Source organism: Triturus cristatus, chromosome 5_2 (genome assembly GCF_964204655.1).
Source record: "Triturus cristatus chromosome 5_2, aTriCri1.1, whole genome shotgun sequence".
NCBI lineage: Eukaryota > Metazoa > Chordata > Amphibia > Caudata > Salamandridae > Triturus > Triturus cristatus.
The window spans coordinates 212,172,034-212,195,447 of NC_140588.1; positions in this window are offsets into that span (position 1 = coordinate 212,172,034).

Below are 23,414 nucleotides of genomic sequence, written 5' to 3' on the forward strand. Positions count from 1 at the left end.
TCCAGCTGAAGCCAATTAACACAGATTGACCAGCAGCAAAAAACATTTAAAAGCAGCACACAGTGAAGGCACCGGTTTGGCCACACGCAGTTTGTATTTCCAAGCAGAGACCGGCCAAGAAAATGGAGCTCATGAAGAGAAAGAGGAACTTTACAGCAGAGGAGACCACCATGCTTGTGGAGTTCATTGTGAGGCACCATAAACGCCTCTATGGACTCCCACCCTACTGCACCAGTGGGAGCCAGAAGGCAGCCCTGTGGCAGCAATTAGCCACTGCTGTCACAGCATTGGGGGAGGACAGGCGCACTGTGCAGGACGTCAAAAAGAAATGGCAGGATGAGCGGCTGAGGGTAAAGGATAAATACTCCAGGATGGAATTACAACAGATCCTCCCAGCCGCACACTCTGGACCACGCATCCGCCTCACCACACAGGAGGAGGACATCCTGACGACCATACACCCCCACTTGGTCCATGGGCTGCCTGTCAGTGACGTCCGCTACGTGGTACCAGGTAAGTGGGATGAAAAGTGAAAGTGCATGAATAGAAGGTCTGTGTTGCACTGTCAGTGTGAATAAGGAAGTAGTCCAAAGTGTATTAATTAATCCGTAAGTCACAGACTCCTGTGTCACCCTCTGTATGTAGCACTACAAGTCCCACAATCCTTAGGGATGGAAATGGCAAATCCCTCCTCCACTCCTGAAAACATGGCCACTGTCCAGTTGCATTAATACACCAGCATGCTAAGTAGCAATTGACAAATTACAGCAGAGATGCCCCAGTAACAATGCCACACCCAATCCAACTCTTGTGCAACCGCGGATGCGTCACATTGACAATGCGGTGCACTGTGGCGCTGGGATAGACAGATGGGTGTCGCAACTGATGGCATCAGGGGGATGCTCTGCTGGAGTAGTGTCGCAAGTGTGACGCAACTCCAACTATGTCCATGGACCGCCTACACCTAACGCTCAGGGCAACTCATTACAGGTGCCTCAAGCTGGTTTAAGTTTGCATGGCAACACCCTATGAAAACTGACTACGTGAAATGCCGTCAATTACAATGCATCACTTGTACGAGGCATAACCAAATAAACACACACCCTGCCAAATCACAGCTGATGCATGTTTAATGTTGCGCAGGCCCGCACACCGTGAGGCATCAACATAGATGCATAACATTGGGAATAAGTCTGAAGCCCTAATTTTCATCTCTACTGCTGTACTCAGAATCTTAATCTCAGCAGCTTGGAAAGATACACAGGCCCCAACATTTCAAATGTGGTTATCCAGATTTCTAGGTATACATAATGTGGAGGCGGCTCTGTATCAACTTAAGGGGAAAAAATCAAGAGAATTGGGGTTGAAGATTTGGGCACCAGTGGCTGCCTGGCGCACTAGTAGATTGTCATAATCTTACTGATTTTCAGAATATAGCTACGTCTGTCTTCTAATATTTATATCTTCATTAGCTATACGTTCCTTCTCGCTCTCTTTCTTCCTCTGATTGTGGCAGATGGCTCTTTGTTTTACTATATGTATCTTAACTTCAATATCAACATCGACGCCACATCATTCTATGATTTACAACCTCCAATCTCAATTAGACACTAGAAATGTAATTCGTCAACCGACTTCTACATGCCTTGTTCTTGCTTTATCCATATTTTTTTTGTGGCTATTTTTGTAATTTGCTTATACCTCATTCAGCTTTCTTATTTAGTCAAAATGTATTCATATTGTATTGCTATAGTGTAACATGAATCCTCAATAAAAATTAAAAAACAAATTAAAAAAAAAATAAAAAGAAAAAAAAAAAAAAGGGAATAAGTCCAAATGTGTCACCTGTATTACCCCACCGCTGTGACACAGAAGTGACGCAACTGCCGTGTTAATGTATTACAAGGGGCGTGGAAACATGCCACTAAATCTCTATGAAGTAAATCACCCCGTGCAAGCTGAAAGCACAAAGCAGAAGGTGAGAGAACCATCTGGTCCAAAAGTCAGACACCTATTCTGTTGTAAATTTCCCACCCTGCCACGCCACTACGACCCCAATGCACCACTGCTCCTACCTGCCCAGTCAGCAGCAGTACTGCAAAACACTGTTAGCATGCAGAAGAAATGGGGAAATCACAGAAATGTTCCACCAGCACATATTCCAGTTGTTTAGTTTTCTCTCTTCTCACCCATTGACACATTCAGCCAGAGCACAGACAACTGCCGTAGCGGAGGTCCCTGCATCTACTGGGAGGCATCGCCACCGTACACCCTCACCGACTGGTAAGTCAAAGTGGCCAGGAGATGGTCAAAATGCATACATTGTCAGGAGTGACCGAGGGACATATAGTGCCCACATATGAAAGTCAACCAGAGATGAACAAATAGCTGCATTACTATTGGAGTAGTCAATGGACATCCACCTTTAGATAATTATAATTGTGAACAGCTGAAGACAATATATTACATGTCTTGGCTCATCAAACCTTCGTAATTGCGGAACATGACATGTTTTACAGCAACAGGCCCAGACCTGGGAATCCAATCCTGTTATCGAGTGCCACAACTACTCAAAAGGGTGTCCCCACTATGTTGTAATGGTGTCTGTAGACGTAAGCAATCAAAGTAATTGACTGAAATATGGCAATGATGAACAAGTGAGATCCCAGGGTCATTAGTATTGACAATGCATACACTGTCCAACTTTGAATGTTTCCAATATAGATGAAATGCCCAGTCCACACAGCTGGTCATGTACCACTTACATTGTCTGGCTTCTGTGTTGGCCATCAACAAAACACGATAGTGGACCGCACATCAGGATCCGTAGACATGTCATTGTGATATAGGTTGCATCCAGGTAGTGGGCCCATTCGAAGTAATGTGGGAGCAATCATGATATTACGTATAACACACTAATGCAACGCTGGTGCCCACAACTGCTTGTGCTCATCCTTTGTGCCAGAAATCTAGTGCATCACATGTGGCTGCCGGAATGTGAAGTAGCAAAACACACTTATCATTGTAGGTACAACGAGGTCCTCCCAGAATCAAAGACACATACTGACTTCTGCTACAAGGTTGGCTGTGACATCTGTTCAGGGCCCACACACTGTTCCGGTGCTGGGCCAAGGGAGGGGAACCCAAGAATATATCAGGCTGACTGCTCAAGAAATGTGCCTTTCACGTCCGACCCGTATGTTGCATGTGTATTACAACACTGTTGTCCTGCATCACAATATGCTCACATATGGCATTTGAACCCATGCAAGATCAGACCCTGGTGGCTAATGAAAGGATGACACAAAATGTATGCCAAGTGAGTGCAGAATGGACATTCAATAGTACCATGAGTCATATGAAGTGACCAAAACACAACCGGCTTGCAATTCAATGATAGGAAACACCACGATGATATTGCATGGCTGAGGCCAACACTTATGCCAGTAGTGTACCTTTGAGATGAATGTAGGGGCTGCTAAGGTGAATCTTCATGTAGTTACACCTGCTAAATGACTAGGCTGAAGAGCAACACGCTAATCCAGTGCAGGCAGAAGGCATCAAAGCCTTTCAGCCTATCCGCAATGTTACATTCTGCTTGCCTCCTCTCCTACTGTATTCACATGTATAGGTTAGTGTTTGACAAAAGAGGTTTGGATGTCTGCTGTACAAGACACCAATCGTCGTCAGCTAAGTAGTACCATGATCTGGGAAATAGAGTACGCAAAGAGAGGACACTCAAAGGACGGACGTAAGACATCTGTGTTCTCTCATACAAATATGTGTGACTTCATGCGTGGGGAAGCACAAATGAGCAACATCATGTCCCTGACAATTGTAAATCTCACACATGAAACCCTTTCTGACTTGACAACAAACAACATGAGACTCTGGAAATATGTAAGTCTGAATGGCAAAGGTGATAGCAGTGTAATGGGGAGGAATCGGGGTCATTTATCCCTTCCTATCAGTAATCTTCTCATACATGTGTGTCTGTTGATGTGTCATCTGATTGATGTCACTGCTGTGTGGAGGGAACGGCTGGCAACTGCTGCATGTGAGCAGGTGCCTAAATGTAAAGTTCAGGAGCTAAACATGCTGCACATAGTCCTCGATTACCCACAAATGGTCTTTGAGAATGACATGTTGGCTCCGAACTACCATCTGTTGTTGCAAAATATAGACCTGTATGTCTTATCACAGATGCTGACCGGATTACACCCCAGCAGCATGCACCATCCCGGGGACTGTATGACATCCAACCCTCGCGCAGCCGTCCTTCAGGTAATTCTAGCATGAGGTGTCTGTTGATGTGTCATCTGATTGATGTCACTGCTGTGTGGAGGGAACGGCTGGCAACTGCTGCATGTGAGCAGGTGCCTAAATGTAAAGTTCAGGAGATAAACATGCTGCACATCGTTCTGGATTACCCACAAATGGTCATTGAGAATGACATGTTGGCTCAGAGCTACCATCTCTTGTTGCAAAATATAGACCTGTATGTCTTATCACAGCTGCTGACCGGATTCCACCCCAGCAGCATGCACCATCCCGGGGACTGTATGACATCCAACCCTCGCTCAGCCGTCCTCCAGGTAATTCTAGCATGAGGTGTGTCACTGACTTCGACTCCAAAGCCATGACAGAGATCCTGATTCCCCTCTGCATGTAATCAGCAGTTGTGTACAAAGTGAAATACAAATCAGGAGTGTCATGTGCCTGTCTGACAATTGGTGATGCAGATAATTGAGAATGTTGTCACTTCCCTCTACAGCTGCTGGTTCAGGGACAGCTAGGCCCGTGAGGAGACAGGTCCAGCAGGTGACACTAGGGGGGAACACCAAGGGACAGAGAGTTGTGGCTGGAGCTGGTGAGTTTGCCTGTATCTGTGTAACACCTCAGTGCTATGGTGTGAGCTGTCATTTGTGGTGGTACCCTACACAGGTCACATGATCCTCATCTGTTGATGCAAAGTACAGTTGATACAAACCCTTGTTTTGCACCACATGTCATACAAGGTCAATCCCTAATACGGTTGCAACCTCTGTTCCAGGGGATGCTGATGACGAGGATGACAGGCCTATGACCAGTGCGGGCCGACGTGGAATCAGAGGGGAGAATCCCCTGATCCTCCAAGCTGTCATGTCGGCTGCAAGCACTGCTCAGGAGGAGGAGGAAGAATATCCTGAGGACCTCTGCTTGGTGGATGATGAGGACTACATGTCTGACGATGAAGATGGCAATGCGCGATATCGTGCCAGACTGGCTAAATCGGTCAGGGCATCAACTCCTCTGCCAAGCAACGTCCCTCCGCCTCCTCCCAGGCATACCATGGCCTGTCCCCAGACTCGAGCAAACCAGCCACAGCACACACGCATCACAACACAGACATCACTCCCTCACAGTCCTCACGTCCAGGACCAACATGGTGGTTCCCCTACCCACTCTTCCCTAGACAGTGTATCGCTGCCAGCCTCTCCACCATCTGGGGGTAGTACCAGCCCTGTTGTGCTGCTGGAATCCCCTGGGCACCATTCACCTGCCCACAGGCTCCCACCTCCCACCCCACCCCCTGCCGTAGGACCTGCACATCCCATCCATGGCAGACAGCTGCAGAGAGGGCCTGCACCTGGCTGTGATGACCAGTGGGAGCAGGACTTCTTCCAACAGCAGAGCGATGTGAGGCAGGACATTAGTGCCATAGGGGCTACCCTGTCCACCATGTCGGACTCCCTGCAGGACATGGTCCACTTCCCTCAGGCGGTGGAGAGGCTGAGCCAAGTGTTGGATAGGATGGATAGGACTTGGCAGGACATGTCCAGAAATATGCGAGACATGCTATCCATCAAGAGGGAAGAGAGTGCAAGACACCATGCCTTGGCCATGAAGATGATGGAGGGCATTTTGAGAGTGAGCCAACTTTTCCCTTCACGGTCAACGCAGGGAGGGGAGCCATCATATCTGCCCACAGGACAGCACATCCCCACACCTGTACCAACTGCACACCAACACAGCGAAGGGAGACATCCACACCAGCGGGCTGAACTGGCACTCCCAACACCACCCCCTGTACAGTCACTCCTGCCACCTGCACAACCATCCCCACCTGTACAGTCACTCCCGCCACCTGCACAACCATCCCCACCTGTACAGTCACTCCCGCCACCTGCACAACCACCACCACCACCACCTGTACAGTCACACCCGCCACCTGCACAACCACCACCACCACCACCTGTACAGTCACACCCGCCACCTGCACAACCACCACCACCACCACCTGTACAGTCACACCCGCCACCTGCACAACCACCACCAACACCACCTGTACAGTCACACCCGCCACCTGCACAACCACCACCACCACCACCTGTACAGTCACACCCGCCACCTGCACAACCACCACCACCACCTGTACAGCCATCAAGTGTGCAAACACCATCTGCCACAGCACATGTGGATGACCCTGGACAGTCCCTTGGACAGTACCCACCTCCACGTAGGCGGCAAGCCAGACCTGAGCACTCGGAGCGGTCATCCCCCCCCAAATTGCGGCGTCGCACTCACCAGTGACAGGAACCCGGGACAATGTGATCACGTGTTTGTGTGTGCACCAAATAAACACCTACCAAAACTAATCATCTGTTGTGTATCATGTCCTGTGTAACGTTGCAGGTGGCCTGGAGATGTGAGAAGGTATGTGTGTGTGTGACACAGTTACAAGTGTGACCCATCGTTGCAACCAGCCATTATGTGCATAGCAGATGACCCACCAAATATGTGTCCATATTCAGAACCAGACATTCAGAATGAAGTTAAACAAGTGGAAGTTATGAGTATTCCAAATTGTATTTTGAGAAGGTACATAAGAACAACCGTCCGTTTGGAAGGGAGAAAGGAAAACAAATGAAGATCTTAATGCAGAGGGAGATGGGAACCTGGATTGGGGTGGGGCAAAAAAAATATAACACGTCAGGGAGCGTCAGGGAAAACAGTCTATTTACAAGGGGAAAATGAAATAGTTGTTCACGTCTAAAGTCAAGTGTCCTTCTGGTCATCCTCTAGGACCACAATGTCCAGATCCTCAGAGTCCGATGCAGGCACACGTCTGGCGGGTGCAGGAACAGGCACCACTTGGGTTCGTGCCACACAAGGAGTACGGGGGGAAACAGTGTGGGGCAATGGACAGGGGGAGACATTGACAGTGGTATGGGAAGGGATTGGGGAGACAACAGACGACATGGCTGCGGGCAGTGAATTGATGGCGGTGGTGAGGGTGGCCATACATCGGAGCATGTCCTCTCGCATCATGCGTACCTCCATACACACTTGTAGCGCGATGCGAGCGGACATGTCTGGCTGACCCTCACACATCCACATCAGGTCCACTGGCACAGCCACAGGAGGAACAACACCGGGAGGGGCCTGGGGGGAAGAGGAGGGATGTGGTGCCTGAGGTCCGGAGCCAATGATGTTGGGGAGCTGGCGGCTACGATGAGGGGGACTGGTTGCAGGGGATGCAGGTGGGTCCCCCGATGGAATGGGGAACTCTAGAGGTAGGGAGGCGCTGATGGCAGGCCCAGATTGTTTGTTGGCCTGCCCCGAGGACACCTTTTCAGGGACCACAGGTGAAGAATCCTGAGGAGAGTTGCTCTCCAACACCTCATGGTCCGAGGTGTCGTGTTCACCCCCCCCCCATTCAATGTCTGCAGCCTCCACCCGGGATGTGGCACCAGCATCAGGGTGTCCCTTGTCAGTCTGGGTGGGCGCAATCCCCTTGCCTCTTGATGTTGAGGGTCCCTCCTCATCCTCCTCTTCCTCGCTGGTGGAAAGTGGGTGTAGCCGCCGCCGCACTGGTGGCCTCTTGCTCCGGACCAGGTCCTGCTGCCCTTCTGTTCCGCCAGCTGTGCCTGCTGAAATGTAAGCAAAATCCGAATGTTATGTTTGTGTCATGCAGGACGAGACACATTCATAGGATCCAAGGTCAGACTTATTTTCCTCCGATCACACTCAATAGTTGTCAGTGTCTATGAGCTGACATTACGTGTATGTTCACCGTCAGTTCCTGGATTGAGTCTGACATGGCCATCTCACGTGGATGTGTGTGGCTTACACGACTGTATTGGCCAACCCTCAACCTGGCATTCTGGGGATCTGTGTGTCCTGCCACAGCTACATGTGCAGGTTCCAAAAGCAGTCCACCAATGGAGAACATGAAGTCCAGAATCTCAGATTATGGCCATTCATAGGGAGTCGCAGCTATTTAAGGTCTGGACAAGTGTCATCTGCTTTGTAGCATTGTATGGGACACGACATGTGGCGAATGTGGGTCACACATGCACTGAGGCTCTGGCCTATTTCTGTAGCTAAATTGTGAGTCTAGCCTTTGGCTGTCCCCACACATGTACTGGCAATCCAGTGGCACATATTGGCTTTGGTGACTGATATGGTAATGCTGTACACCGCTGAACACTGGGGGAATTTAGTGACAGCTACCTGTACATGTGAAATGTGAAACAGGCCACTGAGGCTGAGCCGTCTGTCAGTGAACACCCCTTGTAAATTTAGAAGCGCTTAAGAGTGATGAAAGGATGTCAAAGTCTGTCTTGACTCCATGCCACATGATGTTTTGTCACAATTGGAACCCACACTCTAAAAATGCTATGCAAGTCATAGCATCCAATACCCTTTGGCCTGCCATGCGCACACAGGACAGTGTCTGTACCATTGCTCATCCAATGCACACATGATTTCCTAGTGCCAATTGTAGTGGTGCGGGAAGAGCTGATTTCAGTCCAAATGCACAAATATGGCTCATTTAGCCAGTTGTCATGGCGAGACTCCAACTCCCAAAATGCACTCTGCCCTGTACAGTCCATATGCCACAGTGTGCCTTTTTAAGCTTGGTTACTGCTGCATGGACACGGAATCTGTGAATGGAGGCATCGGACACACAATGGTACAGCACTGTTTCACTCACATCATACTCCCAGACACATTTAGCATATGATGCACTTACCATGTCCCTGCTGCTCATGCTCCTCCAGCTGAGCATGGAGGGTCGGCCAAGCTGATCGCAGGACCCTCCTGTACAGTGGGGATAGGCGAGGACGATGCACATGGTGCTGGGAAGACTGACCCACCAGCTCCTCAGCCTTGTGCCGGGCCCACCGTTTTAGGTCCTCCCAGCGCTTGCGGCATGCCCTCGCACTCCTGGTGTGGACTCCCACTGCACTGCAGCGCTCGGCGATGTTGGCCCACAGCCTGGCCCGGGCTGCATTGCTCAGCTGGTGTTCAGGGTCCCCATATAGCTGAGAAAATTTGGCCAGCACCCCCTCAGCCAAGATATCCAACTCACTTTCAGTGAAAGGGGGTGCCTTCTCTTCGTAACCCTCAGCCATTATGGGGATAATAAGAAGGATGAGAGCAGCAGGATGTCAGAGGATCTGTCTGTGATAGAGGATGACTCAGAATGAACACAAAATGGCAGCAAACTATTTCCTGTGATGTATTTCCTGCCTCCCACTTCCTGTAAAACATTTCCTGAATGAAATTATGTGTTCCGGGTCATTTTCGGAGTTTACGGCCCGTAAACGCAGTTTCCGGTTCCGGAGCGGGAGGTCCGCACACGGGCCGTACGCTCCGTAATCGGCGTTTCCGCACACGGGCCGTACGCTCCGTAATCGGAGCTTCCGCTTTTTGGCCGCAAATTCCGAAAATGACCCGGAACACATTCTTCCATACAGGAAATGTTTGACAGGGAGTGGGAGGCAGCAAATACATCACAGGAAGTAGTTGCCTGCCATTTTGTAGTCATCCAGATCCATCCACAATCTGGGATCACATCTACTGCCATCCTGCTGTTCTGTTGTGGATAAAAAAAGTAAAGACAGTGCATGTGAGAATTAATTAAATGTGACAAGAGGGTGAAGTGACCATTTCAAGACATGTCTGCAGTTTCTGTTTCAGTTTCTCATGCTTTGCATTATGGTACATGTAGTCCATATTAGGTGCTCATTTGCAGAGTTGTGTGATGTGTTCCAGAACATTGTGTTTGAGAAGTGTGGATATATCACAAACACAGGGGGGCAGAGTTACGGCTACGGACGCATCTCTGCTAATCAGCAGAGATGCGTCAGAAGAGTTGCGATGCATCTGCCCACCCGTGCGCCAACACAGATGCGCGGCATTGAAATTTTGGTGCACCGTGCAGCTCGGATGTGCAGATGCGTGACGCATCCCCCGTTGGAAAGGCGGCGCATTGCTGGAGTTGCGTCGCATGCACAACGCAGCTCCAGCAAGGCTCGGGGGTGCCCTATCCCTATGATGCTGCGTCAATCCTTACGCCTGCTTCAAGCAGGCGCAGGGTTTTGACGCAGCATGGCCTTAAAAGTGACTGAGTGAAATATTGTAGATTTTTAGGAGGCGTTTCTGCGCACGGAAGGCCCCCCCCCCCAGCACCAGAACGCCCACATGTGGCGCAGGCCTTTACAACGTGACGCATCTCCCAGATGCTTCACATAGTACATTCCCCGCAGCATGGGGCTGGCTTTGCACCACCGCAGCGTCACAAAAGTGACGCACGGCAGCGTGAAAGGGCCGCAAGTCCCACATTAATCTGCCCCATGGCGTCTGATTGACCCATTGCATCACTCACGTCGTGGGCGCATCATTTGTGGGGGAGTCACATCTGTTGATGGCACAGGGCCGACAATGCTATGGTTATGGCCTTTTCTGATTAAGAGACCCATCCTCATGAGGTCCGGCTGTGTCTCTCAGTACATGTATCATCTTGCATCTGTGGCTATAGATTCTTTCGGGACATCCACTACACTGATCGCTGACATGGGCACATGTGCTGATGCAGGCTCAACGTTTTGACTACTGTCAAGAGCTGTGATTAACATGCAGTTAGTGTGGCTTGCAAAGTAGCCTCAGGAAGGAATTTATTGACACAGTCGTGTATATCCAAGTTTCATCATTGGCAACAGACAGCAATCCACATTTGGTCCATTCCACTACAGGTTGCTCATGTGAAGAACGTGGCAACAAGCTGCTCACGGACTTGCATGCCCTGACCTCGGTTATGTGCCATGGCCCGGTTTCCCAGATTCATAGGTAGCCGAGGTTCCAGCGGTATCTGTAAGCCATGCGTTAAGGCAATGTTGTGCAAGACACAACAGGCTAATATGATCTTGCACACTACTTCTGGGGAGTACTGCAGCACCCCCCCTGTACGGTCGAGACATCTGAATCGCGACTTCAACAGACCAAAAGTGCGCTCTATGATGGCTCGAGTCCGTATGTGTGCCCTATTGTACCTACGCTGTGGTACAGTGTCTGCACGCCTGTAAGGGGTGAGGAGATGTGGGGTAAGTGCATACCCAGCGTCACCTGAGTAGAGGGGAAAGGGCAGTTGGTTAGATTTCCCTCTTTGACTTGCACAGGACATGATCTATACTGTATTACATGCATTGTCAGGTGGGCCCTGTATCTAGCTTTATGAATCTTAAAGTACTATGGTTAATTTTGGGGGGCATTCAGACATTTCAAAAACACATAATCCTCCTTTCTAACGCTTGGTACTTACCCAGTAGCCACATGTTGCCAAATTCTCCCGCAGCTATCCGCCGGGCAAGAGGTGACATGCGGAATATGAAGCTGTCATGGGTACTGCCGGGGAACACCGCATGCACATCAATGAACCTCCCTCTGGAATCACAGACAGCTTGCACGTTGATGGAATGCCATCGGTGTCTATTGCAGAAGATGTGTGCAATGTGGCGGGGTGGCTGCAGGGCCACATGGGTACAGTCAATTGCACCCAGCACACGCGGAAATTGTGCAATGCGAAAGAAATCTCGTACTGCCCTTTGTCTCAGGGCCAGTGTCGGTGGCATATGTATGTGGAGGTGGGATCTTGCAGTGATGCATCGCAGTACCTGATGCAGGCACCGCGACTGACTTGCCTGGGATATGCCCACATGGTCACTGGAGACCCTTTGGAATGAGCCAGTGGCGAAGAAATGGAGCGCTGATAGGATCTTGAGGTATGCTGGTATTGCATGTGAGCAGCAGGTCACGGAGTCAAGTTCCTGCTCCCACTCACATACCATTTCCAAGATGATTTCTGGAGGGAAACGGTACCTGGCCCTTATATCTTGACTGGACATTCCAAATAAGTTGATCCTCTGTCTGAAGATCCTCTCTGCTCTGGCTCTCATCCTCCTCCTCCTCCTCAAGTGGTTTTGCTGCATGGCAAGGGGCAGTGCAACAAACACATTCAGTGACATGTTGAAAGGGTTTGTGTGTGTCTGCTCTGCAGTTATACGTGGTGCCGAGCTAGGATTGGCTGGAGTGCGTCAGCTGATGCATGGTGGGGGATGGTAGGGACTTGAACAGGTGTTTCCCCTTGGCTCAAATGATCAATGGCAACAGTAATGATGTCCCGGCCCGAGAGCGGAATTTCCGGCCCGAGAGCGGAATTTCCGGCCCGAGAGCGGGTATTCCGCCCCCGGAGCGGACTTTCCGGCCCGCATGCGGACTTTCCGCTCCGGGCCCGGAAACTCCGCTCCGGGGGCGGAAAATCCGGCCCGGGTGCGGACGTAAGTTTAGTGGTCGTAAATGGATTCTGTGAATAGCAAAAGTCCTAAGTTCATTTTGTGAATCGCAAAAGTAGTAAGTTCATTCTGTGAATACCAGAAGTACTAGGTGCATTCTGTGAATACCAGATTGGTACTAAGTTTAGGATTTAGTCTTAAGTTAGTTCTGTGAATCGGGCCCACACACTTTAGCACTGGTCAGCAGTGGTAAAGTGCTCAAAGTCCTAAGACCATCAAAAAAATCTGAAAAAACAGGAGGGAGCAGGCAAATGGTTGGGGGAAGACCACCCTAAGGATGACAGGTCTAACACATGGTATATGATGCAGGATAATACACCAATGGCATGGAAAGTTAAATGTCACTTATAGACTGCCGCTTATGAAACTGCATGACAGCCTGTAACAATTTTTAACAGGAAAGATCACAGCTTTTAATTGTTAAATAAATCATGTCTTAGTAGTCCTTGTAGCCCACAGATACAGGAGCAAGATATTTAGAAGTGATAAACAAAAAATTGAAATGTTGGCAGGTACCTACAGTGACTCCCCCCCTCCAAAAGCCTTTCTCTCTGTTAAGGGCTGTAGCTGTCCTATGAGAAAAGCTTAAATTAAAGATAAAATCATAATCCTGTTATCTATGGTGTGGGCTAAGCCACAGAGGCAATTAAACCACTAATTCATTGGTAAAATCAGATTTAGAATAAATTGTTACGAAAAGTCACTTTCCAAAAGTTGTTCTTTAAGTGTCTGGGCCACCAGTAGGCTAACTAACATAAGCCTTCTGGTAGATAGCCCTTCTATTGCTTCCCCTTAATGAGATGTGAAAACTATTGCAGGAGCAATAACAATGTCCTTGGCCCTTTTCACAGGAAGATATGCATGTGGGGTATCTGACTGATGTCAGTGCCAGGAAGGACAGCAGGAGAGGGTCTGGAAACTTCATTAGCTTAAAGGGGAAAGGGGGAGGCCTGGCCATTCATAGTTAAGTGTAAATAAAGGTCTGGGAAAAGGAAACCTTTTGTTCCACAGACCCTCTGTAGCCACTTTGGTCCTAGCCTAGTGGGAGAGAGAGCTGGTCCCAAAATCAGTTTGGTGTAGTTGAATATAAGGGCAATGTGCATTTCCATAAGTGCAATTTTGGCTGGCACACATCCTTCCTTCAAGGACAGAAAGATTCTGCACATTATTTTGCTTCGCAATTGTGCACTGTGGGATATTTTGCAGTAACACTGCACAAGTTGGAAGGATTGCCTTTGGAAACATTCCCCCATTGGTTAGGGAGTGTTCAGGAGTTACCCCCACCCACTGGCTAGTAAAACCTACAAAGCTGGCACCTCAGCAGCAGCTCAGTCAGTGCTTTCTGGACCTCTGAAAGAACATAAAAGGACTGGACCTGCCCTTTGAGACCTGAAGGACTGGACCTGCTCCGAACTGAACCCAAGAATAAGAAGTCCAGATTTAGCAGTGGCAGATTTTGAGCTCCGTAAGAAGACTAAGCATGAAAGTGAAATCTTGACCGGGCAAAGGGGGCACAAAGTGCCCACCCAAAACAAGGATTTCAGCAACCATAAAATCTGAATTTCTCTTGCTGTGAGCTGTCCCTGCCAAAACCAATGGCTTCAGTAGGACCCTGTTCAGTGTCTATTCAACTTTGAGAGGGCTTTGGCAGATAAAGCCTGAAATCTTGCCCCACTGGAGAATCTCATCTTCCACTTCAGAGAATAAGTGAGAAGGGAAAATGTTTGACCCGGACAAATTTGCTTGGTGTATCCGACACGCTCTCTATCGCAGTCTGCTTAAAATTGTGCCTATGTCCCTGTCAACCACATACAGTGACTTCTAATTTCCACATTACTTTTTCCTGTCATTTTTTGCCCTGAATCTTTGAAATTCACATCTCTGGTTCCTGTAATCTTTTGCCTTAAATCATTGAAATTCACATCTCTGGTTCCTCTTGTTGGTCATGTTGTTGTCATTTTACTCATTACATGTTTCTCTATCTTTCTAAAAAGTAGTTGAGGCATTTTCAGTGTGTTGTGTTTTGCCTTTTGTGTTTGTACTAAATATTCTACACATTTTACTAATTGCAGCCTGTCTGCTCTGTGCCACAGCTACCAGTCTCAATTTAAATTATTGGAAGTGTATTATGCCCTGACAGGTTTGTGACCTTTGTTGTTGTGGGAGGCTTGCTGGAGTGGGGTTTTCTTTAAAAATTGTATACCCTCTCCATTTTTGCATGTTTACATTAATAAGAATAATTAATTAATAGTAATTGTACTAATTGTTTGCTGTGTGAATTGACCAACATTACTAATATAAGAAATACACGTGGGAATTGCATTTGTATGGCCTAATTAATACGTAAACTAATTTTCGTACGCATATTAATTATAGACAATTAGAAATTGCATGATTATATGTTGCTTTCGTGATGTATTCGTGATGTGTGCTTTATTAATGTGAATATATCCTGCATTAAGTGTTGCTTCTGCTAGATAAATACACACACATATGGGTATTAGTAAGGGGATAACATTTTATTAGTCATTTCTATGTATTAATTACGGTTTTGTGTTTCTTTGCTTAAGTTGACCATTTGGTGGCCACAAAATGGCCGACATCCCTATTTTGACGAGCACGATTCCATTATGAAGGTTTCTGGGTGAAGTGCGCATGCGTCACCATCAGCTGCAGTGGCCTTTGGACGACGCTAACTCAACTGTGCCACCCAAGGACACACCGGGCTACCAGCCAGCTGTTCTGAAAGAAACAATGAAAAGATACTTTTCCGAGGAGAAAATAAGAACTATATCTAAAGACACATTATCCGTATGGGAAAGCTGTTGAACCATTTTAAACGGACCAATTAGAAACGTTCAAAATATCATTCGTTACTTTGTGGAATGTAATTTTACTATAAAAATGGTAGAATAGAGAGGTTGATATGGCGAGACCCTTCAGAAGATTTTTGATTTCCTGACGTTATGCTGACGGAGAGGACGGTGACACTGCAGGACAGCTGTTTCCTAAGACTCTGATAGTATGAACTGATGACCAAGATTTTGACTTAGAGGACGACATTTAGCCAGAATATGATCGTCTATTGCTTGATTAAACCAGTGACTCAAATTTCAATTATTTAGATAAAATTTAAGATTTATTATAAGAACTGTGTTGGGTCATTATTATGAAAAATGTATTTATGTAAATAAGTTATAGATTTCGTTACCATTTCAACCTGCAGCTAGCTGATCCATGGCCTATTCATGGGAGGAGTTTATGCCGTTATAAATAGGGATATATGAGTACTTCCTTCCATTACAGCGAATGGAACAATCGCCTCCTTGGAAACAGGTTATTAGAAGGATGAAAGTTGGTGTTATGGGCCCCACCAGCGAATGTAGTGATTGAGTGTGATCTATGATCTGTGACGAAGGGAGGGATTTTGCATTCCACGCTGCAACAGTTTTTCTTGGTAGCAGAGATATGGTTAGCTACTGTTTTGGTTTAGTGATCACTGCTTGTAAATAGCTTATTGATTGGTATTGATTTGTGTACTAACACTATATGTTGAATTACGTTGAGTTATATGTTGTTAGCACGGCTTCTGGGATGTAGGAAGTCGGAAGTTTGTAACAGTTCCGTAGCAGAGCAGAGTTAAGCGCTGCTCTCGGGAAAGACGGAAGTGTCGTTGCCCTGTAGGTACACAGGGGAAACTTATGACAAGTGAAGTTGCACGGCCCATTGTCTGGGTTCGATTCGGCAGCATCGTCGTGTGTTGCCATTAGAAATATTCTCTGTGTGAGAGAAGTGTGTATGATAGCAAAGGTTACCTGTGAAATTTTGGTCTTTAAGTACCAGGAAACCAAATGGCATACCGATAACGCTTATCACTGAAAAGGTAGCAGGTGTTCTCTGAGCTTGTTAGAAGGACAAAGTAGAGGGAAGCGCTGCTTTGTTAACGTGTGTCATAATTCTGTAGTAGGACAGACTGTTCGCTGTTCTCGGGAAAGACAGGCTTCTGTGCGTACGTACTACATTTTCTTGTGTGAACGAGTGTGAATGTAAAGGCATTCGGGTTGATTGCGAAACTCTAGGTTTATTCTTAAATGCTAGAGAAACAATTAGCTAATGCTTGTTAGAAGGGCGAGGTAGAGGGATGTGCTACTTTATCAACGGAAGTAACGATTCCGTAGTAGGGCAGAGGTAAGCGCTGCTCTCGGGAAAGACGGAATTCTCGTGAGAAAGGTCTATTGCTGTTCTTTGGTTAGCGAAGCGGACAATGGAGATGTTTATGTGTTGTTATTAATGGAATTGTAAAAGTTGCAATAAAAGTTCACTGAGCGGACTTGTAAAGGAGGGGTAGACAGGAGCAGCAGCTGCTGACGTCAAAACGACCGCGCTGGGATTGGACAGTCGGTCAGAATTGTAGAATGCTCCGGATTGGTGCGTTAGTGTAAAGCCGCGCTAGGATTGGAGAAGTACAGGGTGACGTAAACGCTTCCCATTAGTGCATCAGTGTAAGTCGCGCTGGGATTGGAGAACTGTGACAGTGACGTAGACACTCTTGATTGGTGCATTAGCGTGAAGTCGCGCTGTGAGTGGACAGAATAGCGGTACAGTTGTAAAAGACTAGCGATACACAGAAACCAAGAAAATGTATTACCAGCCACCAGATAGGGAAAAGAAATCCTGGTTTGGTAAAGTTAAAAAGTGGTTCAAGAAAGATAAACAGGTCAAAACTAGGGAAGGACAGTTAATTCATCCACCGAAAACTCCAGCAGCTTTAATGATTGCGAAATATGGATATCATACTTGTATTTGGGTAGATAATTGGGTAAAATATACCAAGGATGATGGAGTCCTGGCATTTCCAGAATATGGTTCCTTTAATTTAGCTGTTTTAAGGAATTTGCGCCAGAAGATGATGTACTTAGAACCTAGACCTAGACCGACGCAGTTTGAGGCATTGACAGAGTGGGGAGACGGAGTGCATGAGCGAGAAAAGCAAAGAAATGGTAGAAGTTACAGATATTTGTTTGGCAGGTCATATGGACATGAAACGCATGATGATCGAATGAAAAGATGAAGGAATGCAAGTATGACTGAGGGTATGTTTCCTGTAAGAGCGGTAGGAGAGAATGAAGGAAGAAAATGTGTAGAAAATAGGAATAATGTGGAATCAAGAGGTTACGGAGCAAATGAATCAGATGATGATGTGTTGGATGATGTGTTTTATAAAAATCCACCACCGTACCGACCAGAACCAGAAATGTTGACACCAAATGCCCCAATGAGAGAAACATTATGAATTATCAAGACTGAGACTATGTCACCAGATTTAGATAAGAGAAACTCCATCAGAGAGGTAGAAAAGAAATTGGAGAATAGAATAGATAGCGAAAATTCAGCAGAATTGGCCAAAACAACCCTAGAATTAACAGAAAATAAGAGAATTGACTAAGAATCTAGAAGCCGTAACAGTTCCAGTGACCATAGGTCCAGTAATGCCCATTTTTGAGAAGCAAAAGGATAGTGAACATTGCCTGACGGTACCATACCGGAACAATAATTTGGTTGAGAGTCCAGAACAAAGTCAAATTGAGAATCCATGGGGACCGACAATAAATATCTTTGAACCAAATGTTTCAAATAATCACTTTATAAATCAGAATTATGCTGAAAGGAGTAGAACGACAGTAGAAACTTTGTTGGAACCCCAGAGAAATCCAGAGCAGAGTAGCGTAGAAAATTCGGTAGGACCTTCTGTGGAAGAACTGAGTGAATGGTTAAGAGGGTTACAGAGACAAGATAAAGAATCCCAGTCAATAGATGTGGCTAAATTACGGATGGTATTGGAAGAATTAATCGTAGGGACTATTCCCGTAGAGAAATAGAAAATTTATCAGGATGAGGAGCTGTTATTCCTATGCAAAAGTGTGACATGGAGAGCGAAGAATCTGCATGAAAGACTAGGAGAAGTTGCGAATGAAATGGGAATAGATATTGATAAGGTAAAAGCCTTACAGAAACCCTATCGAGTTGATTTTACTGAAAAAGACATTGAAAATCTGAACACCACAGGACAGATAGGTCAGATTAAGGACATAATCATTTTATTGAGAAAATGGGGAGACGTGGATAAATGGAGAAGTAAATGGTATAGAAAACGTAATGATGCCTCAGAAAGGACAGTTTCGGTATTCCCTGTTAGAGAGAAAGAGAAGGTAGTGACTGAACATCCCATGAGGGAGATCCCAGGAGGAGGATATGTACACGTCCCATGGACAAGACAGGACATTTTGTCATTTACGAATGATTTCCCTCGACTACGCGAAAAGCCCGTCGAGTGGTACCGGCAGGTAGACAGATTTGTAAAATTGTCGAAAGTACTATGGATAGATTTGAATAGTCTATTTGATATAATAGTACCGGCAGATTTGTGGACAGAGTGCAAGTTGATGATGACGAAATTGAAGCCAAACAGCGAAAATTAAAAGAAAAGGCAATGTGGGCACAAGTAAAGGTAGCTGAAAGGCAGGAAGCTCAGTTGGTCGAACAAGCAAATAACCCAGGAACTAGACCGAGATTTGGCCCAGGAAAAGGGAAAGGTAATATAGAAGAAGCTAAAAAGAAGTTCCCATGCCATAATTGCGGTAGGTTAGGGCATTGGTAATCCGAGTGTAAATACCCTCCAAGTACTAATAATGAAAATGCATCATTGAATCCGCAGGTGCAGAATGAGGTTAGTGGTCAACTGCAGCAACAGCAGCAGGTGGTTACTTCACAGAATCAGGTGCCAAAACCACTTTTCCCGCAGAGCCGAAACATTCAGAAGTATAGTAATGAATCGGGATTCTACAATGAAGAACAGGTAAATAAACCGCCACGCGCTCGCGCTGTTTCACAGTATTGGCTGCAACGCGATGAGAGTGACTCAGAGGAAAGCTATTGACGGTGCCGAAAGGAGGAAGAAGAGTGCGTACTTGGCGCAACTCTAGAAGTAGACCAGACAGGACCATGTGTAGATGGGAAGGTTAATGATGAAAATATTACTTTCCTAGTGGACACTGGTGCTACTCGATCAACTGTAAGATCAGCTGATGTTAAGAATCTTCCTCTTTCTGATGAAACAATCCAAGTGGTTGGTGTGTCCAACAGACAGATAAAGACATTCCTGACAGAACCAGTGAAAGTTAGTATAGGGAAATTTTCAGAGATACACCGCTTTGTCGTGTGCGACACCAGTCCAGTGAATTTATTAGGAAGGGACCTGTTGTGCAAAATGAATTGCACGATTTTCTGTACTTCAGATGGAATAGCTTTTGAAACACCAGATGAGGATGTGCTGTATAAAATGACTATAGCTAACAAAGAAAATGAGGTAATTAAATAAAAGACTTATGCAATATTCAACCCTGATGAACTACCTAAAGAACTAAAGCAGTCAGTGAAGGCAGAAGTGTGGGATTTTACTGGAGAAGATGTAGGGTTAATGAGAAACGTAGATCCAGTCAAAATAACTGTGAAGGAAGGAATAAGCTATCCAAATGTTCCACAGTACAGATTGACACCTGAGATAATTGAAGGGGTAACTGCAATAATTGAGAAAATGATCAAGCAAGCAATTTTAAGAGAAATTATGAGTAGTCCATGTAATTCACCGATAATGGGACTGAAAAAGCCTAATGGGAAATTCAGGATAGTGCAGGATTTGAGAAAGGTAAACAAAATTGTGGTATCATGCTGTCCCATTGTGCCAAACCCATCAGTAATTCTGTACCAGATTCCCCATGATGCGGAATGGTATACAGTGATTGATCTATGCCATGCTTTCTTTTCTATCCCATTGCATCATGACAGTCAGCAAATTTTTGCATTTCGTTTTGGAGAGCGGATTTTGGCATGGTGCCGCATCCCACAGGAGTATACAGAAAGCCCCTCAATATTCAATCAATTGTCGAAGAAATCTTTAGAAAGTCTGCAAATGCCTGAAAGTTCAGTACTAGTGCAATATATCGACGACCTTTTGGTGGCGTCGAAAACACGTGAAGCTTGCGAGGTAGATACAATAGCACTACTGAATCATTTGGCAGACGGACGATTCTATTCTATTCTATTCTATAGTTTTGGTAGAGCGCAAACAGCTGCCCCAGCAATGGGGCGTCCCGGCGCTAAGAACAAAGATCCTGGCCTGCGCGGAAAAGGGATGAAAAGGGACATTACGGGAGAGGGAATAGATACGTTTTTACTGCTTTCCGGACGATTGAAAGTGTCACCAGCAAAATTACAGTATTGTAAGAAAGAAGTACAGTATTTGGGACATAAAATTGAGAAAGGTCTGAGAAAAATAACGATAGACAGAATCAGAATTATAAAAGGAATGAGAGCCCCCATGACCCAAAGAGAGGTGAGAATGTTTCTGGGAATGGTGGGGTACTGCCGTCAGTGGATTAGCAATTTTTCCCTGATTGCAAAACCCTTGGTACGACTAACAAGGAGTGATGTAAAAGATCCCCTTGAATTAAACAAGGAAGAATTGGCAGCATTTAAACGATTGAAAGAGGGTTTGTGTGAAGCACCAGCACTGGGCATGCCTGACTATGAGAAAGAGTTTGAGTTGTATTGCAGTGAGAGAAATGGATGTGCACTCTCTGTGTTAATCCAGAAGCATGGAAGGTTGAGGAGACCAATTGCATATTTTTCATCAATGCTTGACCCAGTGGCTGCAGCTTTACCTAGGTGTCTGAAAGCAGTGGCTGCAACATGTCGAAGTTTGGAGCAGAGTGAAGGTATTGTGATGGGATATCCATTGAAAGTGTTTGTACCTCATGATGTGGCGATTCTTTTGACAAGGAGTCGTACTCAATATATGACACACAGTCGGCTGACTAAGTATGAGAAGGTCATATTAGGTGCAACAAATGTGAGCCTTGCGAGATGTGTGAATGTGAATCCTGCAACTTTGTTACCTGATGCTGAGAATGAAGAAGTGAGAGATGAAGCAGATCATGATTGTTTGGATGTGCTTGAGTACTGCACAAAGCCACGACCAGATATAAAAGATGTACCTTTGCCTGAAAGTGATTTTGTGTTGTTTGTTGATGGGTCATGTTTGAGAACAGATGAAGGAGTGCTAAGTGCAGCATATGCAGTATGCACGGTTGCAGCAGTGATGGAAGCCTCTTATTTGAAAGGAGTGAGGTCAGCCCAAGTAGCTGAGCTTGTTGCTTTGACCAAAGCACGCAAAATTGGGAAAAGTGTGAGTGACTGTGATAACTGACAGCCAGTATGGCTTCGGGGTTGTCCATGATTTCGGCCAGCTTTGGCTACAAAGAGGTTTCCTGACCTCAAGTGGAACCCCTATAAAGAATGCTGAAGTGGTTGGAAAGTTGATTGAGGCGATACAGCTGCCTAAACAATTGGCTGTGGTAAAATGTGCTGCCCATAGTCAAGGTAGTGATTACATCACTACTGGAAACAGGTATGCGAATGATATGGCACAGTATTGTGCACGGAACCAGAATTCGGTCAATCGGGCCAAGGAGAGAAAAATGTCGTCTTGCTCAGTAATGTTAACTAACACTGTGGGAACCTGGGAAGAAGTGAGGCAATTGCAGGAAGAGTCAGGAGATGAGGAAATGAAACAGTGGATAAAAGCAGGGTGTGCACCAAGAGAAAAGGACCGTGTGTGGGTCTATCGAGATGGAAGACCAGTGATGCCTGATAGCATGATGTGTACCATGGCACGGATGTATCATGGCCAGGGATACATAGGGAGAGACGCCATGATTAGGTCCTTTAAGCATACCTGGTATAATCCAAAATTCAGACTTGTAGCAGAAAGCCTATATCAGAGATGCCTAATATGTCAGCAATACAATCCTGGGAGAAAGACAGTGGTGAGTCTAGGAACCATAGGCAGAGAAGGTGGGCCTTTTACCAGAATGCAGGTTGACTTCATTGAAATGCCTCCATGTAACAGACTGAGGTATGTCCTGGTTATAGTCTGCTTATTTTCTAGGTGGGTGGAAGCATTCCCAACAAGAAGAAATGATGGGATGACAATGGCAAAGCTACTTTTGAGAGAATTCATCCCCAGGTTTGGCTTCCCAGTGACTCTTGAATCAGACAGAGGAGGACATTTTCATAACGAGATTGTAAAATTGATTTGTGAAGCATTGAATGTACAACAGAAACTACATTGTGCCTACCGACCAGAGGCTTCTGGTGTGGTTAAACAGATGAATGGTACAATCAAAAACAGAATTGGGAAAATGTGTTTAGCCACTGGTATGAAATGGCGTGATGTCTTGCCTCTTGTTTTAATGACAATTAGAGCAACACCAGACAGAACCACACGGTTAAGTCCTCATGAAATAGCTATGGGACGAGCGATGAGGCATGTGTACATTCCAGTCAACAAGCTGATGCCAATAACTGATGACATGGTGTTGGAATACTGTAAAGGCCTGGCTGACGCAGTTCATTCTGTGTTTGATCAGGTTGGAGCGGATGCCACCATCCTTGAAAGGAAGCCAGCCCATGATCTGAGCCCAGGAGACTGGGTAAGGATAAAAGTCCACAGAAGAAGAAATTGTTTGGTTCCAAGGTGGGGAAAACTAAGACAAGTCATTCTGACCACAACAACAGCTGTGAAGTGTGCTGGAGTGAAAAACTGGATCCATGCCAGCCATACTTTGAGGATACCAAATCCAGTTGACAGCAAAGGAAAAGAGTACTATGACGAATCAGAGTCAAGTACTGAATCAGATAACGAAGAGTAGGCCTGGGCGTAGTTCGCGAAGTAGC